Here is a 22,259-nt window from a genome sequence, read left to right as displayed (position 1 = left end):
TAGTGAAACATTATTATTCAACATTCGACTAATGGACAAATGTTGGTAACATAAACAAACAAACAAACGACAGGAAACAAAATTTACAGGTAACTTTGAGACACCTTTACAGCAGTCATCAAATAGTTCGAGTACAAGTCCTGCTTTTATGCCTAAATGAAGCTGGATGTGCCAGTATTTCCAAAATCCCCTCCTGAATGCTCCATGAATTTTACAAGAGCATCACCATTACATTAGATCAGGAATCGGTCCTGTGCATTTTGTTTGTTTGATGAGGATGCTCACATAGCTGTCTAAACGTCACCAGTAAATTATGTTAGGTGTTGTTTAAGCCAGTGTTTGTATGTTATTAGTATGAGCTCTCCTGGGTTGCGGTCCATTTTCAAACCATTTGATAGTTACCCAGTGATGTTTATTCGGAAGGCCACAGTACACCATGCAAGTGTGTCCCTGCGCGTGAGAGGAGGAAAGTGTTGGACATGGTGTCTGCCGCTCAGGAGGCAGCAATTATGCAACATTCACAGAAGGGCTACAACACTATGGTTAAGGCCCTTCTTTTTCTGCTGCGGCAAATCCTGAATTCCGCAGCAGGGAACTATGAATTCTGCATTTTTCCGTGGTAAAAGGCAAATTGCCCTAGTTCAGACAGAAAATGCTCTCTGTTAGCTCTTAGTGTGGAGGAAGACGGTTACAACTCCAAACACATTTGTTACTTAGCATAACAAGATACATTGTACTTTCTTCTGAGAGGGAGTGACGTTTGTCACCGACTATCAAATTGTACTTGGTAAGTGACCTCTCTGCATGTACAGAGTTCACTGTCACACAGACATACTTGACAGCTATGGACACCAAAGCAGGGGCCAACATTTGCATACCACTCCGGAATCCCCGAGAGTTAGAGAGAGGAGTTAAAGGGTTGTTCACAGCAGCCTGGTGGCCTTATCAGTTTGGCACATCTACGATGTAGCACAAGCCGGCCCGGTGCCAGCAAAGTCCCTCGAGCATAAATTGGGTTAAGCACACGGTTTCTGCAAAATCCTGCGCAAAACCTCATATTGCGCGCCAGACCCAAAATTCCGCGAATTTTCGCGGAACCGCAGATAAAGAAGGGCCTTAACTATGTTGAAAGTCTGAGCCTTATGGCTTCACAGTCGAAATGTTGTTATTTCAGAGGGATTCAATGGGATGGTTTCGCAGGCAGGAGGAGAACGGGGCACAGCCGAGGGGCTGTGCACACAACTGACATAGCGTATAGACTTCATGTCAGACAATTTTTGCGTTACCTAGGCCTGGCACCTCCATGTATTCACCAAGATGTTGAGGCAGGGCCCGCTTTCGTTTACGACTGTCTCCATCTGATGCAGAGTTTAGGTCTGAGGTATATTGCGCGGAGTCAAGCTTGTTGTTTGCATGTTGATATGTGGCTGAAAAGAAATATGCTCTGACTTTAAACGTGAGAGATATGCACATTAGTTAGAGAATACCAGCAGATATTAACAAATAAAAGTGTTAACACAACATTAACCCTATGGAACTTACACGATCTATACTCACGAAAGAACCCCTTGATGGCAACCTGATAGCTGTCCCAGGATGCAGATGGTTCAACACACTTCAGAATTAGTCGTCTTGCTTTATCAGAGGGCACTTTGGGCCATTTACATGTACTACCTTTCACCCAGGTAGCAGGCACAATTTCAATAACAGATTTTCCATCTCTGATATCTTCAAGAAATTCTACGATAAGAAACATCTGAAAAAAGTCAAACTAGTGAGTCCTGTCACGTTCTTGACAGCTTCTCTTGACACAAAATATATGATAAAACGATGTGCATTGAAAATTTCATTGAAAGTCACTCTCAAAATCACCGGGTTGTTGTCTCATATATCCATCAGTAGAACTAGTTGTCATGGTGCAAAAGCGGAATGACAACATGTTTGTCACGAAAGGGAATCTTCACCATCTTCCGCACACTTTTCACTGGCCAATATTTCATGCACGATAGCTGTGATACAATGTGGGTGCCTACGTGGGATGATGGAAATGGCTGGACATAGAAGTCACTCACTTCGCTGAACTTCCTCCCTATTATGCATACTTCGCCAGTTGCCCGTAGCGTGGCAAAATTTGAAACCATGACCACGTCACCAGAGACCTGACAGCAGTTGTCTCCGTCTTTCATGCTTAGAATAAATTCTTCAGTTTTCATCATTTTATACTGGGGCCCACAACATTCAGGCACAAGAGGGCCTCCGGAGTGAGGGTGATGAGGGTGCCGCGTGCACTGTTTCTTGAGCCATGGGCGTGGAATGAAGCACGACGTCCAAAATACTCCTGTAGGCGTACAACTCGTTGGAACTGACGAGTTTGTTGTTCGCATAAACGGTGACCGTCTTAAACATGCCGCTCAACAGGTGGTTTATTGGGAAAACGACATCTTTCTCGTCCATTTCTTCCCCGTCGTCGCGAACAATGCGCACGGTCAAAGACGCGAAACTGCCGTAGAGATCCAAGTGTGCCCTTTGCAAATTTTGAATACAAAACTCGATCACGGAATTATTTACTCCGTTGACCGGATAAAAAAGTTGGTACGAAGTATCTTCCACGCCGTATTGAATGGAAGGGGGTTCGAATATCATCACATCACTCGTTAGACAGATCGGCGTCTGTATTTTTCCTTTCGTTGACGTCATGACGGAGCGCGCGCAGCGGATGTGTGACCTTCACGGCGTACCAAAGATATCTGCAGGTGCGTCGTGTGTCGGCGCCTTTTGTTGTCGTTTGCGGCGTTTCTTCCCATTGTTGTTTCCAGAGCCCTCCATGGAATCCAGCACGTCTCTCCCTGTTGCTATGGCGTCTTTTTTACTGCGCGCGATATTCCTTCGCCATCGGCCAAATTCCGCGCCAAGCGCTTCAACGTTCTCTTGGCGATCGGTTTTATTTGCTGCCAGATGGGAACGATAAACTTGGATATGTTGCTCAACACACCGCCCCCTCGTTGGAAAAGGGGTCCCGTGTACACGGGGATTATTTTGGGGGAATTACGGTACATATTTGAAATGCAATGTTAGATTGGTTCTGCCTCTGGACCGCAACGGCAAACGTCTTCCCGTTTCGTCTGCGAGAACGATCGTCACTGAGGGAATTTCGAATTGAGACAGGTTAAAATACTGGATGTTATCTAACGTGTAGGTGACGACGTGCTTGTCTTTCTCGTAATAAAAGGGTAGTATTTTTAATATCGTTTTTTTCCCGCTCCCCACGTACGTGGGTTCCACGATATCTGTGTAAACGATTACGTTGTGAAACGGGGGTTCCAGGAGTACCTCGATGGAGCTCGTGGCATCCTCCCCCGTGAACACGGTACGCGATTCGAAGCCCAAAAGCACGGCCAGGTACTCGGAAAGTCTTAGGGTGGAGGTGCCCTCGGAAAGCCGAATTTTACATTTCTGTTCGGTTCCGTCGAAGCTGAAGCGCGCGCGTTCGCCTACGCGCTGGTTAATCACATTTAGAAGTGCTTGAGGTGTCGCATAATAGCCGGGAGGCAGATGTACTTGCAAAGATCGAGGAATTTTCGTCTTGATCGTGAAAGAAAATTGGCGCGCTACGGGGAGAGAGACGCGTAGCGTTTCTTCGTGTCCCTCGACGGGTGTGAGATGTAGCAGCTTGACAAAGGGTTCCGGTACATGCAACCCTTTCGGTGTTTTCAGAGAGTAGACGTTATCCGCGAATTCTAGCGAGGCGTCCAGCTTGTGCGTCTGGAAATACTTGTTGAGTGTGTTCCGTAGGGACGTGGTTTCCGAATTCAGAGTGACGTCGCCGAAAGCGACGGGTGCGGCGTGCTCCAATAAGATGGAGGTGGCTTCGCGTTCGCTCAATTTGGGAGGTTTCACCGCACGACCTGCTTCGCGGGACGCTAGTGAGGCGTCGAGCGCCTGTGCTAGCCGAGGGTCCAATTCCACGGCTTTCACGTCCACGGGTAAGACGAAGTCGTATCGCGATTTATTGTACGCGAAAGAAACGTTGAATTCCGAAAGGGCTTTTCCCAAATCCCTCTCGAGATCCGAGGTGATACGAAAAGTTCTGCCGGCTTCCACCGTGTCCTCGAAAGAAACCTCGATTTTCGCATCTTGCCTTTCGTAGCCGATATTTAAAAAATCGTTACTTATGCTGAGATCCATCAGACCGACTTTATACCGATTCGAGAGCTGAAGCGGACTATCGAAAGCTACCGTGAAGGAGTTGAGTTTATTCGAGGGAAACTTATCCATGCTGGCATTCGAGAGCAGGTGGACGTAGATGTCTGACATCATTTCCCAATCTTGACCACGTCGCTGCTCGGAACCCAACTGTCGTGTTCTTTGTCGTAACCGAACCAGCGAACCAAGGAGAAGCTCTGACCGTTCAGTTGCTTCTTTCTCAGCACTTTCGTTACTGGCCAAGGCTGATTGGCGTCTCGGGTTACGACGAGTACCTCCTCCGGGTAGAAAGATCCGTCCACTTCCTTACCCCGGTAATCTTCCAGGTGTACGACGGGAGGAGAGGTGTCTCTCAGGCGGGAGACGGTGAAAATCTGAGGCGACCAACTCCCTTCCGAGCTCTTATGAAAACCTTTTCTGTGTAGTAGGACCCTCACTTTATCCCCCAGTTTGAGCTTCTTTTTCACGGATGGTACGACGGGCTTCCCATTTATCTTATTGAACAGCTCCAATTCTTTTTCGGGCGTGACTTCGGACGGGCTGATGCCCAAAGTCCTGTGTTTGGTAGTGTTGTAGTCGCGCACGATCTTGGGAAGCGCGGAAACGAAGTGGTATTTTCCCGTTGCTCTAAAATAACGGAATATTCTGTCGCGTAAAGTGTGTATGACGCGTTCTGCCTGCGATGCTTTGATTACTGGAGAGAAGGTAGAATACATGTGTACCTTCTTTCGTGAGAGATACTCCTTGACGGTCTTGTTGTAGAATTCCCCGCCTCTGTCGCAAAAGATGCGTGTAGGTACGTTACCTCCCCGAAAAAGTCTTATCATGGCCCTTTTCATTTCGGCGGGGCGCTTCGTCTTTAGTGGGAGGGTGCGCAGAAAACGGGAGAGGGAATCGATTGCCACGAGAATGTAGCGGTAGCCACCGTTGAATCTCTTGTATTTTGAAAAATCGGCGAGATCCATTTGCCACACGTCGTTGATCATGAGCGCGATGATGCGTCTCCTATTAAACTTTCTTCTGACCGGATGGTGGAGCGTGTAGGCATCCAGCTTTCTGAGAATGGCGAGAGCCTTCTTTTTGCTCAAGTGATGCGCTTTTCTATAGCGTTCCACACCCCCCAAACCACCCTCTGGTTTCTCATATCCCTCCATAAGTCGTCCACGCAATGGAGGCCTGCTGCTGCTGTTGAGGCTCGCGAGATTTGGGTAGAGAAATCAGACGCAATAGTTTCGAGACTTTGGGGAACCAGGAAGGTTTCTTTCCCGTCTTACGTTGCAACAAATAATTGACGAGTTCGTAAACGGAGGAGTGTCTGATGGGCTTGCCCGACACGGAGACACAACCCTCGCGATCCCAGGAAAGAACCTTCTTTAATTCCGAGACGACCCATTCCGCTTCCTTTTCGTCCACCTCTGGAGAGAGGAGCGAATAGTCAAAGTCATTTCTAGCGTCGGACGCCTTGTTTTTATTGTCGTAGGGGTCAAATCCGTACTGCTTGAGTATGTGATACAGTGCTTGCAGTATGAGTTTCACTTTGACGTCGTCACTCTCCTTCGAGGAAAGAATGTTTCCGATGGAGGAGGAGGTGGTCACTTCAATTCTCTTGGCCATTGGCGAAAAGGTTCAACACGGCGGAAAGCAGGAGAGGAACCACCGACGAAAGAACGCCCTGTCCTCGCTGCTGAGACAGATAGTGCTTCAAACGTTGCGGATTCTTGTGAATCTTTTCGTAGGCGAGCCGTCGTAAAAAGCGTTTGTGCTTCTTCAAACGCGCGAACGTATCTGGAGCTAGAGCCACCTTTCCGTTCAATACATTGAGGCAAATTTCGGAGAGGTGTTTCATGTCGGACGAGGACGAACGTCTCAAGACGTCGTGGCGGCGTGGAGGGGGTAGAGTGGAGAGTACTTTGAGTAAAGTGAGGTGAGGGCGGAGATTCATTTCGGAGCGTAGATATATTGACGTTCTCCCGGAAAGATATTGCTACGCAACCTGTGATCCTCGTGCGTATAGTTGTGAAGATCCACGAGTAAATATGCGTGGGGCGACGACATCGCTTGTTTATATGCGTCCAGAAAATACTCCAATGTTTTTCTGCCAAATAGCTGTTGGCCGAAATGTTCCATCTGGTGCACGCTGCGCACGGTGCGCCACAGGACGACGTAACTGGCGTTGTAGGATATTGTTCTAAAATGGCTACTGTCGAAAAAGATGTTTTGAACGAGTAAGAAGATCGACGCGTTGGCGTGGTGAGAACCCCGAATGAAAAGATCGGTCACCTCCTTCAAGGAACCGGCGTCGGTCATGTGATCGTCGATGACGATCAGCTTATCGCGCGACGTGTCCCACTCTCGCGGTAGCTCCTTGGTAAATTTTACGGAGTCCCCGAATTCGTCCTGCATGCTCGGTGAAGCATATTTCTGCATGTAGAATATTTGTGACGGAGGCTTGTCTACCACGTCGTTCAGGTTCCTCAACACGTTAGCAACGAAAGTAGATTTGCCGCACATGGAGGGACCGCTTAAGATACAGCGAAAGGGATGACGGAAACGAAAAGGTTCGGGGGAAGACATGTTGCGTGCGTACACGTTGCACGAAGAAAAAGAAGAGACTGAGACTCGAAGAGAAATGCATCGCTTTTATTTACACGTCGTCGTCGTCGTCCTCTACATCGGAACTGCGTTCCCAATACAGATTGTCCAGGCTAAAGTTGGACTTCTTTTTCGCCAGTCTGTCCGCCGCTAAGGTGCGGTCGAGCGTCTTCATCTGTCCTGACACATTTCTTGACGCGCTTGCAACCATTCCAGGTGGTGGACTTGAAAGGCTTCCTCCACGATACCGCGAATAAATTCGCGAAGTTCTTCGTTTTTTGTCTTTTCCTTGCGACGACGAGAAACGCAGGAGAATAAACCACACATGGCGTTTTCCACGTATCGGTCAGAATGATGACGCGAGCGCGGTGCGCGCTGCCTTTATAGAGAGATAAACGCGCGCGCAAAGAAATAGTGAAACCGAAACTCAAAAGCCACCCGTCGCCGCTAGGAGCGCGCGCGCGCGCAGCAGAGAGCCGAAACCGAAAACACCCGCGGGCGGCGCAGAGAAGCTAGCAGCGCGCGCGCGCATGCGCGGACGGGTGGAGCAGAGGGCGCGCGCGCATCCATAGCTGCCGCTGCGCGTCGCCTCACCCAGTTTCTCTCGGGCCGTCGCGGAAGACGGACGTGCGCTCCCCGCGCTCGCTCAGTTTCTGGCTGGCTCTTGTAGAGAGCAGACGTGTGGTCTCCGCGCTCGCTCTGTCTCTGCCTGGAAGTTGCCGCGGGGGAAAAGGTGAGTGATTTGACGCGCTCCTTTTCTCGTATGTTTGCCGTGTTTAGTTGTGACCGCGCTTGTGTTAAGCCTTTTCTCGCATGTTTAGACTTGTTTTGCGGTGTCCAAGCCTGTTGACGCATGTTTAGCGATGTGTGGTTCCCGCCTTGTGTTAGCTGCGTAGTGTTGAGGTTATGCCCAAGCGCGCTCCTTTTCTCGTATGTTTGCCGTGTTTTGCAGTGTCCAAGCCTGTTGACGCATGTTTAGCGATGTGTGGTTCCCGCCTTGTGTTAGCTGCGTAGTGTTGAGGCTAGGCCTAAGCGATCGCCCCCCCCCCCGTAAGCCTTTTTCCTCGCATGTTTAGACTTGTTTTGCGGTGAGCAAGCCTTTTGTTCGTGTTGACGCATGTTTAGCGACGTGTGCCCAGTGGTTCCCGCCTTGTGTTAGCTGCATAGTGTTGTGACGTTGAGGTTAGGCCTAAGCGATCGTCCCCGTAAGCCTTTTTCCCCAATGTGTACTGTTTTCTGTTTAGCAGTAGCGGTTAGACCTTTTGTCTCACATGCCTAGACTTGTTTAGCAGTGCTGCCATTTTTACCTGCCGTTAGTATCTTGTTCTCTGTCTTTCTCCTCTAGAGCTATGATGGTGGCGCCATCTGGTGTGATGCCTTGCAACTAAGTGGCCACCTGTCGTCGATCTCTGCAACTGCTGGGTGCAAACTACCAACATGGCGGGCGCTGGTCACTCGGGTGTTGCGGAGCGGCTTCTTCGCCGCGGCATCGTTGATTTTCGAATAAATTGTTTCTCTCCACTCTGTTTCTATCTTTTTATTTTATTTTCTGCCTATTATTTTTCTTTTTTATGGACTCTCATAGTGCACAACGCTCAGCTGGCCTGGACACGAGTTAGACTTTCCCCAATTAGTGTGGTGGCTCCCTGGAGGGTGCTGATTAATGTGGGGGGTCCCAATTAGCTCTAATTGCTAATTAAATCGTGTTCAGGCCAGTTGGGCGTTGTGCACTATGAGAGTCCAGTACCTACTACTCGTGATATATTTCTCAATGCAGCGATAAATTCAGCAGTGGCTAAAACCCACTAAAACCAGACAACAAACAAATTTACGCTGGCTTCCATATACTTTCTTTTTGAATTTGTGTTAGATTTTTGAACCTATTTTGATTGATATAGAAAATGTACGAAACTCACCTCGAAACTCGTTGACTGCCTGAGCCAGTGCACGGCCGTCCCGCTTCCTCTTCCTCGGCGGTTTGATGGTCGTGGTGTTTTGGTGGTTCGGCGCGGAAGTTGAAGATGGGTAGTTCAGGCAAGATATTTCCTTGATATTTCACTTCGAACTACATTGAAAGGCTAGGGACATGCCAAAGTTGTCAAAGCGGTCCATGTACACGCGTGTGCAGCATGATGTAGAAAGCATAGTAGCCCAAGATGTGCTACCCGAAAGTGAAAGTTTTGAAAGTCGTGCGCTCCCAGACCACGGTCCCTCGATCGCTACAGTGGACCCTGATGCGCTCGCTGAACAGCAGAGTGATGTGACATGTCGGGCAGAAGAAAACGCATATCTGACAGGAGGTGCGAGCGCAAAATTCGGAGCTTCTCACGGTAACGAAGAGCAGGTCAGTGCACAGACGCCAACATTGGCAGTGACAGAAGCTCATGATACGGAGGGTTCTAGTGGTTCTTGTCCAGTCAACGTGGGTACCGAGGCGTCATGCACCTCCCCTTTGGAAAGCGCAAACGAAGGCCTTCGCACTACGCTGTGTACAGAGCAGGCCTGCAGCGATGTAGATGTTATGCATACATTTTGCACTAAATTGAGGGTTTGGAGTGTGGAATCGGGTACAAAACACAGCCATTTAACCGGCTTGTTGAAGATTTTGCGAACACAACCATCCTTCTCGGATCTCCCAAGTTCAGCAAGGACGTTGCTTAAAACTCCCCGAATCACGTCTAACATTTTAGATATTCCTCCGGGGAAGTACCATCACTTTGGACTCGCATCGGGACTACTTTTCGCGTTGCGGAACACAGAAATGCTGCCAGAAGTGCTGCTGCTGAACGTGAATATAGACGGTTTGCCCCTAACAAAAAGCACAACGGAGCAGTTTTGGCCGATTCTCTGCCATGTCGTAAACTGCAAAAAAAAGTGAGCCCTTTGCTGTCGGTGTTTATTGTGGAAACAACAAACCACGTAATGTAAATGAATATTTGCAGCCATCTGTCTCTGAAGTGATCCAGTTACTTCATGATGGAGCCCTCATCAACAGTACTCACGTGGCCATCAAAATAAAGCATTTGTGTGCGACGCACCTGCCAGGGCATTCATCTTGTGCGTAAAATCTCATTCTGGTTATTTCAGCTGCACAAGGTGCACAACGAAAGGATCGTACAAAAATGGGCACGTATGCTTTCCTGAGATGAATGCTCCATTAAGAGATGATGCGGCATTTAGAGCTGCAACCCAGGAAGAGCATCACACTGGATCAACTATTTTGATGGAGCTTCTATTGACCTTGTGCAGCAGGTGCCACTTGAGTATATGCACCGTGTATGTTTGGGTGCAATGCGAAAGTTGTTACTTTTGTGGTGCAAGGCCGGATCATCATTTAGAATAAACAGCGAGAAACGTGAAGAACTTTCGCAGAAGAGCATTGCCCTGGGTCAGCATATACCGTCCGACTTCAACAGGAAACCCCGTGGCTTGCAAGACCTTGACAGGTGGAAGGCCACTGAGTTTCGAACCATGTTATTGTATACGGGACCAGTGGTACTTTATCAGGTCATACCCAGTGGCATGTATGCGAACTATCTGGTCTTGCACGTAGCTGTAACAATCCTGACCAGCCCAGATCTTTATGAAAGGCATTTGGAGCATGCTGAACGTTTGCTTCGGCACTTTGTTGACGTGTTTTCTTCAACATATGGCCGCCACCTTATATCGTACAACATCCATGATCTTCTTCATCTTGCTGCAGATGCTGGAACACATGGACCGTTAGACAGCTGGTGAGCACTTCCTTTTGAAAACCATACGCAAACTTTGAAAAACATGAAAAGGAAACCTGAGAGGGCATTGGAACAACTCCTCAACAGGATCACTGAAAGGAGAAGCGTAATGGAACCAGAGTGTTCGCAGAGCAACCAGATAGCATTTTCCCAAAAACACCGCAATGGGCCAGTGATTGAAAATTGTCAGGGTTCGCAGTATAAAAAAGTTCAAGTTCCAGGAAAGTTTATGTTGCAAGCAAATGGAAGAGACTGCGTCTGCACGCTAAGTGATGGAAGCGCAGTAGAAATCCAGAACATCATTCTTGCACACCCAGCACAGCAGCCATACATAGTAGGCAGGAAATTCCTGCAAACGCATGACCTCTACACGTACCCATGCAAATCTGCGATACTTGGGATATATAGAGTGTCAGATATGTCCCCACTGCAGTCATGGCCATTGTCTAACGTGGAGCGCAAATGCGTGAAGCTCCCTTTCGGGACTGCCCATGCCATCATACCACTTCACCATGCTGTGTAGGATGTGTCATCACAATAATTATTTTTTGCCTTCTCCACACTTTGCAGATGAGAAACTGTTCGCAGTCGTAAAATTCCAGACGAAGAGGACTGTGTTGCGATTGTTCATGTAAATTGGCTGAACGGGGGGGGGGGGGTGCATGTGGCCTCCTGAGAAAAATGGCAATAAGCTGCGGGCACTCATTGAAGAAGGAACGATGCCGGCAGAGAATTGGTTCAGACAGAGGTGTCGGCCATTGGGTCTTTTCAGTGAGTATAATTAAACAGTTCCCTCTAATGCATGTGTGAGTCACTACTTAGTGTGCATCTTAAACAGGTACCTATGAGCAAGCACGCCAAAAGCTTGCCGTTGCAGAGGTCACATCAGACCTATACACTGATCAAGAGCTTGGACGTGGGAAACGACGGCGCATTGTTCGGAGCTTCAGTAGCTCAGATGAAGACAGCAGTCTGCTTCCCAAGCCACCCACACCACCACCTTGTGTGAAACGTAAGATACAGGGTGTTTCATCGAATGTGATAAAAAAATCTGACTGTCCATGTACTCGCCTGACGATTGTGGGGCTTTCGGCAATTATCTTCTGGAAATTTTTGTCACCATTTGGGAAGGCTTTGGCCAATTTCTAGTTGAGGGAAATTTATTTTTGTCAATCAAAATTTGAAATATGAAGTCTCCACTGATAACTGCAAACCCATCAGGAACTGTGTGCAGTATAGCAAAAGAACTAGTCGAAAAAAAAAAAATAGTGAACATGCTGCTCTAGCCCTGCTTTTTTTCTCTAAAAAAAAGTGCAATCAGAAGTGCGGCAAGAGGAGGAAGTGTCCACACCTTCATTTGTTTTCCTTTCTTGTGACAAGACCGTCATTTTATTTTCTTTGCAATAAGACAGTCATCAGCACCAGCAAGATCAAACTGGGGAAAGAAAGGCGAAAGATGAGGTGGGAACACTTCCTCCTCTTGCTGCACTTCCACATACACTTTTATACGACACTCAAGCAGGCAGGTTAAAGGAGCACTTTGACAAATTTTGTTCAACTACTATTTCTGTTGCTTTACTGTGCATAGGTTTCGTTGAGTCTGCGCTGTACTAGATGCAATAAGCGCATTCCCTACAACAACACCATTACAGTCTCATCACAAAGAAGCCAATCTCGTCACACAAGAAGCCAATCTCGTCACACAAGAAGCCAGGCTCGTCACGAAGTAGCAAAGATCTACCACAAACTCACCAGAGAGCATTCTGCCCGCCATACAGCGACGACGAGGATATTGGTGAGTTATGCTTTACACAATGTGTGTGGTGTTGCAGGATCTTTTGATACTCTGTGAAATGTGCACAAGGCAAGGGTTCGTTCAGCTCTTCTACTCTAAGCCACATGTATATATTTTCTCAATCGCTATTCTTCTTGCACGCAATCTTGTGCCGGCTGCTCATGTTAACTGACGATCACCAGCTGATGAACCTGAGGAGGCTATGATGTGCCATAGCAGTCAGAGGTCACCTGCTGCACCTTCCTTATCAAGCAGCCAGTCGTCTTTACCAACGTCAGCCCCGGGTATTTCTTATTTATTTTGTCACATTTACAATATGATGCAGTTGAGACGATGAAATTGCTTTGAGTGTGAGGAAGGGGTCAGGTAGCTAAATTGCATGGTAGTACACAAGTGGCTTTGCATTGTTCTATTTCAGGGTCTTGTGTAATGGCATCTGATGACTATGAAGCGGGATATATGCACAACCACCGAATTTCGCCTGCTGTGAAGGGTGAGTGGAATGCGACATTTAGACACAAAATTTGTGGTTGCCATGAGTAAAGGAGTACTTATCATTTTAATCAGGAAGCACTGCGTATAGCCAAGATACTAAAGTGGGTCAAATGCGCTGCCAGGAAGCGCTGAGAATGCAGGTAAGCGGCAAGTAATATAGGATACTGTGTTGTTTAAAATAGGCAAAATCAAAGTCTTGTTTGCAAGTTAAAAGCATTTGAAAGTTTTTCCACTTCTTGTGGCAGTTTGTATTTCATTGTCACATGCTATAATTAGGCTAATTTTGCTGATCGGACTCGAAAATTAGCAGACTAAAAGTATTGTTTCCCTTTGCCAGTTTTGTAGTGGTTTGCTTGAATACACTACCCCAATAAAAGTTGCTGAGTGTATGAGGCTTGTACTGAACACCGTCCACCCTCAAATCCGTCTTTCCTTACCACGGGGCTTCAATGAGGCATGCACGCACTTCCCTGTCTCTGCTGCATTCTTTCTCGCTCACGAACAGTCTTGTACGGACAGCACAAAACCAGGCAGCGACATCTCGTAAACATCATGGAAACATGTTCTTCTGAGACTCTAACACGTGAAAGGATAGAACAAGCAAGATTCACATACCTCAGAACCATGAATATACAAATATTGAAGTTCTGTAAAACTAGACAGCGACAGGACTTGAGCCAGTATATCCTGACTGCCGGTTCAAGGCCCTGTCACTGCCTCGATTTTCCGATGGCTGCCATATTCATGTGCCTAACCTATACCCATGCAACCATGAACTGCTTTTCAGCTTTCCAGAAAAGGGTGCTGACATTGCTACATTCCATCAGATATGAGGTTCAAGATATTTCAAGCCAACTAAGTCACAGTCTATCAAAGTTGAGCATCCACAAGATGTGGACGAGCACGAGAAGCTTTTTGAGGAGCCTATAAATAACCTGGACGACTTTGTGGAGTTCGACAACCAGCTGCGAAATAACAAACAGAAGCAGGACCGAAGTGGTTAGTGATGTGTGATTTTGCATGACCAAGGGCTCTTTGTATGGCATTTGTACATTGTGGCACACCTCATTTCTAGTAGGCATCGAAGTCACAAATACATGAGCAATTGTTCCCTCCGAATGTACCGTAAACCAACTAAAGCACCATATTGCAAGTGCCAGAAAACAAGCAGCAAAATAACAATGGTTGTGTTGTACTCTACAGAGCAACTTGAACTTAATGCAAACGTTGCCATCACGTCAAGCCTTCTCTTCCTACATCCCTACCGGTTCGCTGGATTTCTACCCATCTACCTTTCTTGTGTATTCATTTGACAGGAATGCTTGCAACCTGTAAATATTTTGAGCTTTGCAGGAGCCTACCCAGGCAAAAATCTGGACGGTCCCAGAATGGTTCCAGTTGAATCTGGACTGGTTCCAGTTGGATGTTTGGTGGTCCCGAAATGGTTCCAGTTCAACGTGGATGGTCCCAGCTGGATTCCCAAGTGGGGTGGCTGGTTCCACTTTTGTGACATCAGTGGTACCACTCTGGTCTCAGATGGTTCCAAAAGTTCCAGCTGGAGCCTCACAGGTACCATTTTGTTCCCAGAATGGTCGCTGAGACTCCAAGTTGGGCAGCTTCCCAGCTTCCCCCTTTGAGATTTCATCTTGTCCACACTTGCCATGTTTGTTTGATCTATTGCTCTGATTTATTTTAGCGACAGGCATGGTCTTTTTTATTGCTGTTTATCCAGGTAGCGCGCGTCTGCGAATGCTGTAACTCCAATTCGTGCACATTCTCATCTGCGTTGAATATCATAACATATTAAGTACCAGAGAAATGTAAAAAAAATACATCTCAACAACAACAAAAATTAAGCTAAATACTAGAAGAAAGATAACAACAAAAAAGAAAATGTAATTGCAGAGGCTGATGCAATGTGAGGACGCACGGCAATTCAAACTTCAAACGGCGAGAGCCGAGAGGGAGAGGAGAGAGCGAGAGGCGAGCGACGGAGCGAGAGGGCAAGAGTGGCAGGTGGCAGACTGGCAGTTGGTAGTTAGAACTTCGACGCGTCCCAGCAAGTTGGTTTTGTCGTTTTGTCTTCAGTAAACCGTCGCAAGGATGGTGATGGTGTATCTCCTGCGCAGTAATTACGTGTGTTTCAGTGCGCTTTGTAAAGACAATGCGATGACAATGGTTCCTGTGCAACACATTGTCGATTTCCCGGAAGAGTTTTGACGCCAAGAAGACGTAAACGGCGTAGAGGCAAGAACGCACTGTGAAACGCCAATCGGAGTGCACGTCGCGAATGTTTGCAGGTATGAGTGATGACCGTGATGTTTTCATTACTATTAATTAGATGTTTCATTTTAGAAACTTCGGAGGAACTTGAAGAGAGACAGGATAAGAAGATTCCGAACGTACGGTGAAGTGGAATGGGTGTATGTCGCGACCTGCATGGGAAAACAGGAGTGTCGTGTCATCTTCTCTAAGAAAATACAAGATGTGAGGTGGCCAACGAACGAAAGCTGCCTGTGGTCCGTGGGTGCATCGCACAGTCAGGCATATGCTTTGTCTAGACACAGTGAGTGACCAGACTTATACTACGTGGTTTGTAAATGTAGAGATGTATTGATTATTTTTTTCTGCTCAGTGTATGCTTTTAGCAGAATAAACGGTAATTACTTGAGCAATATGTGCATTTCTACGGATTATTTTCGGTCATGCATTCAGTGGTCCCAGCTGCTATGTGGCCGGATCCCGGACCACTTAGCAGAGGGGACCACTGGGATCAATTCCACTGGTTCCACTTCAAGTGGGACCATCGTGAAGCTGGTTCCACTTTCAACTGGTCCCAGTCACTAAGTGGTCCCACACTCAAAGTGGGACCTGTCCAATAAACCACTTTGAAGTGGTCCCACTCCAGATTTTTTGCCCTGGGTATTGCACTGTCTCTTCCTACCCAGGTGCCTAATGTGGTACATCTGCCATGCCTTGGCCAGTCACAGAAAAAACTTTTCGAATTAATCTTTGTCAATATATATGAAATGTTGACATTACATGCAATAGTTTCATTGCTCTTTAACAGTGGCTTCCTATGGGGTGTCTGTATTGAAATGTGCCCAATTTTTAATAGAAAGAGCGCTGTACGCAGATGAAACTTAAAGTGCATTTGAAGTCCGGTGTTCCCCCACCCACATTTTTCTCCCTGCTGTGTCCAGGCAATTAAGTAATCTCCTATCTTTTTAGTTCTTCACTTTGTAACACAGGGGCACACAAAATGTGTAGACCATGCTAGCAATACACGTCTATCGACTTCTTACAAAAAACTGCGGTGTACTCCTCAACTTACAGAAAGTACTGCATGATATACATAATTCCTTTTCTGCAACTGTATTACATTTCCAGAAAGAAACATGGTTTGCATTAGCACAGTTTTCATTTTTACAAAACGTCACAGGACTTGGCTGTTGCTAAAATCAGTTCTGCAGTTAATCGGCTAATTTATGTACCAGCACTTAGCCTTAAACACAGATTATGAGCATATCGTAAATACCAGATTGAGGTCCAGCATTTATATGCTGAAATTGCATGCTGCAATGAATGCAACTCCAGAGGTTGCTCCACATAGAAAGTAATCGGAAGAAAAGAGTGACAGTGATGTCGACATCTTCGCCCTGGCTAGTCGTTAGCGTAGCAACATTACCTGGAACGCAGCCACCCCAACCTGGATTACCATGATAGGTATTTCTTTTTTGTTGTTTCATTCTGTTTGTCCTATCATCTGCGCTCTCACAAAATGCAGGCAGGAAAAACATATGATAACCGTCATCTGCATTGCCTGCTTCCAATGCTGCTATTGTGGAAAGCCAGATGGGGGATGTCGATGTTATTGTCGCCCTCTTTCTCATTCAGGCTTCGAGGTGAAGTAATAGGGTCGATAACCCAAGCAGAGAGAGCTGAAGCACTCTCACTTCAGCGAGTGGCTGGTAAATATGGAGGTTCGGCTTGAACTTCACAATCGCAACATGCTCTCCCAATGAAAAGAAAGCTATTATACCACTGCAGTTATTCATTGCTTAATTGCACAAGTGACTGCATTCAAATGAGATGCTCCTTTAAGTGAGCTTCATATGTGTCCCAGTCAGTGTGATTTAGGGTCACCAGCAGAGAGTAGCAGTTCACAGGTTGCAGTAGCATGAAGGATGCTGCTCTTTCGTTAACAAATCATTCGTTTGCTTTGGGTCCTAACAATGCAGGGTGCTTTTTGCAGCCGAATGCCAACTTGCATAATTGTTGTGTTTCGTATGCATTTAAGAGCAGTTTACGTGATGCCCGTGTTCTGTTCCCCAACACACTCTAGAAGTGTAAAGCCCACATCTCTCCACTAAAATGTGTAGTCAGGTGTATTTTAAAGGCTCTGAATCGCTTCAAATGATGTCGTCAGCATACAGCGCAAGCTCTAATGACAGTGATCAGTGGGACCTCTAATTCTTGTGGATGTTTTCTGGGCTAATTCTATCTGAAATCGAACAAGCCGGTACATTTAATGGCTCAAATGAATGGGGAAAAATATATTGAAGCCATTGGTAAGTCAGGAGAAATAAATTCTATCTGAATTCTCTGCATGGTTCAGAAAACAGGAGAAGAGGAAAAAACTGCCTCTGAAAAGATGTCGCTGCATGCGGGTTTGAGCGTCACCTGCAAGGCTATTTCTTGTCACAGTATAGTGATATCTTACTCTGACTTTAGACCAGCTATGGTGCAGGAGGATCCTGCATTGTCAGTGCTGTGTCATTTTTTTTATTCATCTGATTATAACACTGTTATGAATGCAAACACTCAGAATGGCTTCAACTGATAGCAGTTAGTTTTCAGGCGAAGTCATGCTTTTTATTCCGTCTTAGCACTGCGAAGCGACTGTGGCTGTCAGTGGCGTACAGATGTGGACACAAGGAGAGGTGTTTAATAAATTCAGTGCACCGTAAGCAATACAGTAACCAACACAAGGCTTGACGTTTCGGGTCTTATGTTGTTTACTGTGTTGCTTGCCGGTGCGCTGAATTTGATACACATGTCTACTCCCGGCCTCTGGACTATATTCAAATGGAGAAAGTATAGCAGGAATGAGTGTGTGTGTGTATGTGTGTGTGGGGGGGGGTGTAGCATGCATCCTGGGCTGACTTCAGGAGGAACTGTGCCGACATTCACCTGGAAAGTCGTGAAAACAAAGGCTGAAACACTGCGTGAAAACAAAAAATCGATTTTGCCACATGTGTACAGATGCTGATAAAAATTTACGGAACACCAGAGCGACGTATCTCTTGATCGGAACGAGATCATAGCAGACAACGGGAGTGGACACACTTACTGAGAGGTGCATGGAGTACCCTGTCACCTGTTTTTAAGTCTATCTACTCCTGTTTGCAGCAATGGTATCGCTCCGATGGCTATATACACCGCTCCGGTGTTTCGTAAACTTTTGTCGGGAGCTGTACCACTGTTTAACCGTGCTCTTCGTATTGAGCCGACAAGAATATTCACAGTGCACCTACCCATCAAGTCCGAATTATAATTTTTCTTCTGTGTGTAGACTAAGGCCTCTCTACGATATATGAAATTTTCGAGGCAATTTTTTGGTAGGCTTTTGTAAACAATGGCTCCTGAAAGTCTTCATTTTTCGGAGGTACCTAAAGAGGTATCACTTCCGTTCGTGATACAATAGAGCAACAAATTACATATCATTCACCAGCCCTATGAATAATAAATCTTATCAGTTTTGTAAATTGCCTGGAAAGTTGCACTGAATATGGTGCTTTGTGGTGCTTTGAGTCAACTTCTAAAATGTTTTCCCAGATAAACAAAAACAGACACAACACTGTCTATGCAGGATCCTCTTGTGCCATAGGTAGTCTAAAGCCAGAACAAAAAAATCTCTATAATGTGACACGAAAGAGCCTTGCAGAGGACGCTCAAACCCCCACACAACGACATCTTCTGAGAGGCAGTCCTTTCCCTTTGCCCGATCTCGCACGGTGCGCAGCACAGGATATTCTGAAAGCGTTTTGTCTCTCCTAGCTCACCAATGTGTTCAACATATATTTTCCTCCGTTCATTCGAGACATCAAATGCTTGTTCAATTTGTGATAGAACTAACCTCTGGTATGCATTGACACATGTACACTGACACTAAATAGACTTTTCTGCTTTACTCCTCACCATACAGCGTACATTCCTGGCAATGTTTGGAGGCCGTGGCACTGCAGACCACGTGGCACGAATCCTGTCTCGTGTTATCACGAATGACCTTGCCACAGAATTCAGCTGGTTTGGCGCAAGGGGGAAAAGATCGTTCAAAGACCTTGCATTCGCAGACCTACTTTGTGGTAAGTATAGCCTAACTTGAGAGGGTTTGCTACTTTGCTAACAGTGGCATAAAATCATGCTAGTTATAACAGAGAAAATATTTAATTGGGTGTTCTTGCAAACAGATAATTTAGACATGATGGAAAGTGCATGACATGTAACATTTGACCCTTAGGTAATCTTGATTCTCCTTTTGATGGAACAAACTGCCATAAGAGAGCACAGCTGGAGAAGCCATCTTCTATATTCCTATTGTTTCTTTTACCTCATAGTTATTCTGCTTGCCCACATTCAGTATGCAAAGTTTAGCTGTGTTTTCCTTACAAGGAAGTGATTTGGAAAACCACTGACTCCATCTACAAAGCTTCTCAATTTTTTAATAGGAGATGCCTTGAACAAGAATTCTGTCAAATTCTAGCTGTCTGGAGTTTCTGCTGAAGGGCTTCATCAAAATATTTATTGTGCATCTCTGATAATTAGCCAACTTGTACATGTATTTGCATAACTTGTTGTCAGCACTACCTGTCTTTTTGTGTATACAGGCGCACAAAACATGCCTGTGTGTACATGTTCATGTGACACTTGTACAGGTTGTACAATGTACAGGTTGTGAGTTTAGAAAAGCAGACTTGGAGTATTTAGGAGGTACACACAATTCACCTGACTGGACTATTGCTTACTACTACTTATTACTTTTACAAATCTGTAGAGTCCATCAGATCTTCACTGCCAAAGGACAAGCAGAACACAACGTTCAAGGATATTGAAGATGCAGTGAAATCATGGCTACGTCATGCAAAAGAAAGGAAGGACAGGCAGGCAGAAAAGACGAGCAAAGGGGGGTCATCGTAAGCCTCAACTATATTGTGTTTCGGCTGTCAATCCTCATTGCATTCTGTAGTTTAGAATGTGTATGCCATTGTGCCTTGTGTGTTACTTTTATAGCACGGTATGCCCCAGCAGACAGGCTCTGTTGCTGCTTTTCTTGTTGGGTTTCTCTACCAACACAAATACCCCTCGCATATAGCCCACATATTCTGTTGTGATTTCTCGTCATAGTCACAGTGCTGTGGTGGTGGATGGTAAGGAACAGCTCCATGTGGTGCTCTGACACAGCACTTGCAGTCGCGACATAGGACAATGTGTGACCTGATCTTACCAACGTCACAAAGAACAAGGCACAAGGCCTCGGTCACCCTATGACACAGCCGCAAGTGTCATTCGCCAGTCTGGTTGATATTGAAACGTCGCAAGCATACATTCTTTCGAACACAACAGTACTCGGATGTTTTAGCAGAATAACGTATTGGTAGACTGTGCAAGGTAATTGTGAACACAAACAAATTAGTTACTGTAAGTCACCAAGGGTCGACACAAGTTTTTCACTGGGACATGTCACTGCGGAAGGTCCACAGGGTACCAAAAATGCCAGAGGTAAAATTCAAAATTAGGGATTTTATTTAATGTACATAGTGTGCAAATGCGATATCTAACGTCAGTTTATAGCCAATGTGTCAAAGCTCCCCGCCGAAGGGGAAGTTCATCGGTGGTGTGAGCTGTTTCTGAACTATCCAGGCATGGTACTTAAGTGAAAGACAGTGTGCATATACTATGTTCTTCGTTACTGTAATTCAAGGACATTTAGAGCATTTTTAAGAGTTTTCTTGTCAGGGGTGCTGTCATATGGATGTTTCATGATACGTTTTTACCACTTTTATGCCTCACGGGACTGTTCATTCAGCAAACAATTTCTCATCTGCAAAGTGACTGCTTGTATTATTTTCGAGTGTTCTATTTGATGATGTGTTTTAGAAAACTGTGTAATTTCGTTCTGTTTTAGCAGCGCATAGCTGATTGTTCTCTGTGCACTATACTGACATATATCACATTCAGTTGCTCAGTTTTCACTGTGATACATTGCGGTTGTGTGATATTTTCATATATTTCTATGTGGACGTGTGTCTCGAAAATTTCTAGCACCCTTCTAGTCAAGGATGTTAAAGTCTAAGTTTACGGACTTGCGCATATCCTTTCTATTACTGTTGTAAGTTACACGAATATGTTATATTGCGAATTCAATGTAAAAAAAAGTTTGGTGAATGTATGTGTTTCATATTTTTTGTAATACTGCTCAGTGTATGGTGAAACGAATAAATATAACAGGGGCACATCAATGCATGGTGATATTTCATAATTTTCTTGAGTGGGTACAACAATAAAGAACCATATACAATGGTACCAAACACGTCCGACATATGTAATAAAGCGACATCGCCAGGATTTCTCGCGGACAACCCGGGATGTGCCATAGGGACGTCATATGACGTCCAAGAGACGTCACAAATAGCTCCCCAGGACGTCCCCAATGTCCCATGCAGGATACCCTTTGACGTCCGTGGGATGTCATTGTGTTGTCTGGGTATTGAACGATGTTAAAATTTGGGCGCTCAAACTTGGTTTGGTCGTCCATTAAAGTCGCTAAAAACCCCTGTACAGGGCAGCACATAAAAAGACGGCACAACTCTGAGCTGTGGAAAGGCATTATAGGCAGCTAATAGTGTTTGTTGGATTTATGTTTGGCCGTGCGCTTTGGTTTTTAATGATTTTATCGAATTCAGCGAAAGTAAAAATTTGGGTTTCTTAAAGAATACAGGGTGTGTGCAGATATCTGCAGTGGCTCTTACGCACATGTGGAAATGCTACTGGAGTCTATCTGGACCCCCTGTACTGTGACTGGTTACCTATCTTTGTTAAACTAGATCTGATGTACTTCTGTGTAGACAACACAGGTGCACTGCACATCGCCAGTTTGCAAGGTGACCTTGGCACTAGCTTGGGAAAAACAAGAGGACAGTCATCTCAGCTTGTGCAGTGAACAGGATCTTGGAAGCCTATCCCCCAGAAACTGCCAAAGGCTTCAAGTACCCAAGATACTAAATGGAGGTACATCTTCGCACTGCTTCTCCATCACATTTAAAATATCATATTCAGCATCAGTGTTTTAGCATGATTCATAGCCATGCAGAATGATGCATGGCTAGGAGTTCAATATGCTGTATTGAAATACAACACTAAAGACATTTTTTATTAGT

General features: G+C 45.8%; 2 long non-coding RNA genes across 2 annotated transcripts; both read left to right on the top strand.

Moving 5' to 3' along the window:
* The first annotated feature begins 7,423 nt into the window (after positions 1 to 7,423).
* On the top strand, positions 7,424 to 8,319 carry LOC135373904 (uncharacterized). Its single transcript, XR_010416654.1, has 2 exons — positions 7,424 to 7,528; positions 8,141 to 8,319. It is a non-coding gene; the product is annotated as an uncharacterized LOC135373904 (long non-coding RNA).
* Positions 8,320 to 13,808: 5,489 nt separating this feature from the next.
* LOC135373912 (uncharacterized) lies at positions 13,809 to 21,341 on the top strand. The gene is made up of 3 exons (XR_010416660.1): positions 13,809 to 13,818; positions 19,028 to 19,187; positions 19,877 to 21,341. It is a non-coding gene; the product is annotated as an uncharacterized LOC135373912 (long non-coding RNA).
* Positions 21,342 to 22,259: the final 918 nt, after the last annotated feature.

Source organism: Ornithodoros turicata, unplaced genomic scaffold, assembly GCF_037126465.1.
Source record: "Ornithodoros turicata isolate Travis unplaced genomic scaffold, ASM3712646v1 Chromosome34, whole genome shotgun sequence".
Taxonomy (NCBI): domain Eukaryota; kingdom Metazoa; phylum Arthropoda; class Arachnida; order Ixodida; family Argasidae; genus Ornithodoros; species Ornithodoros turicata.
This window is presented reverse-complemented; position numbering and strand designations above follow the sequence as displayed.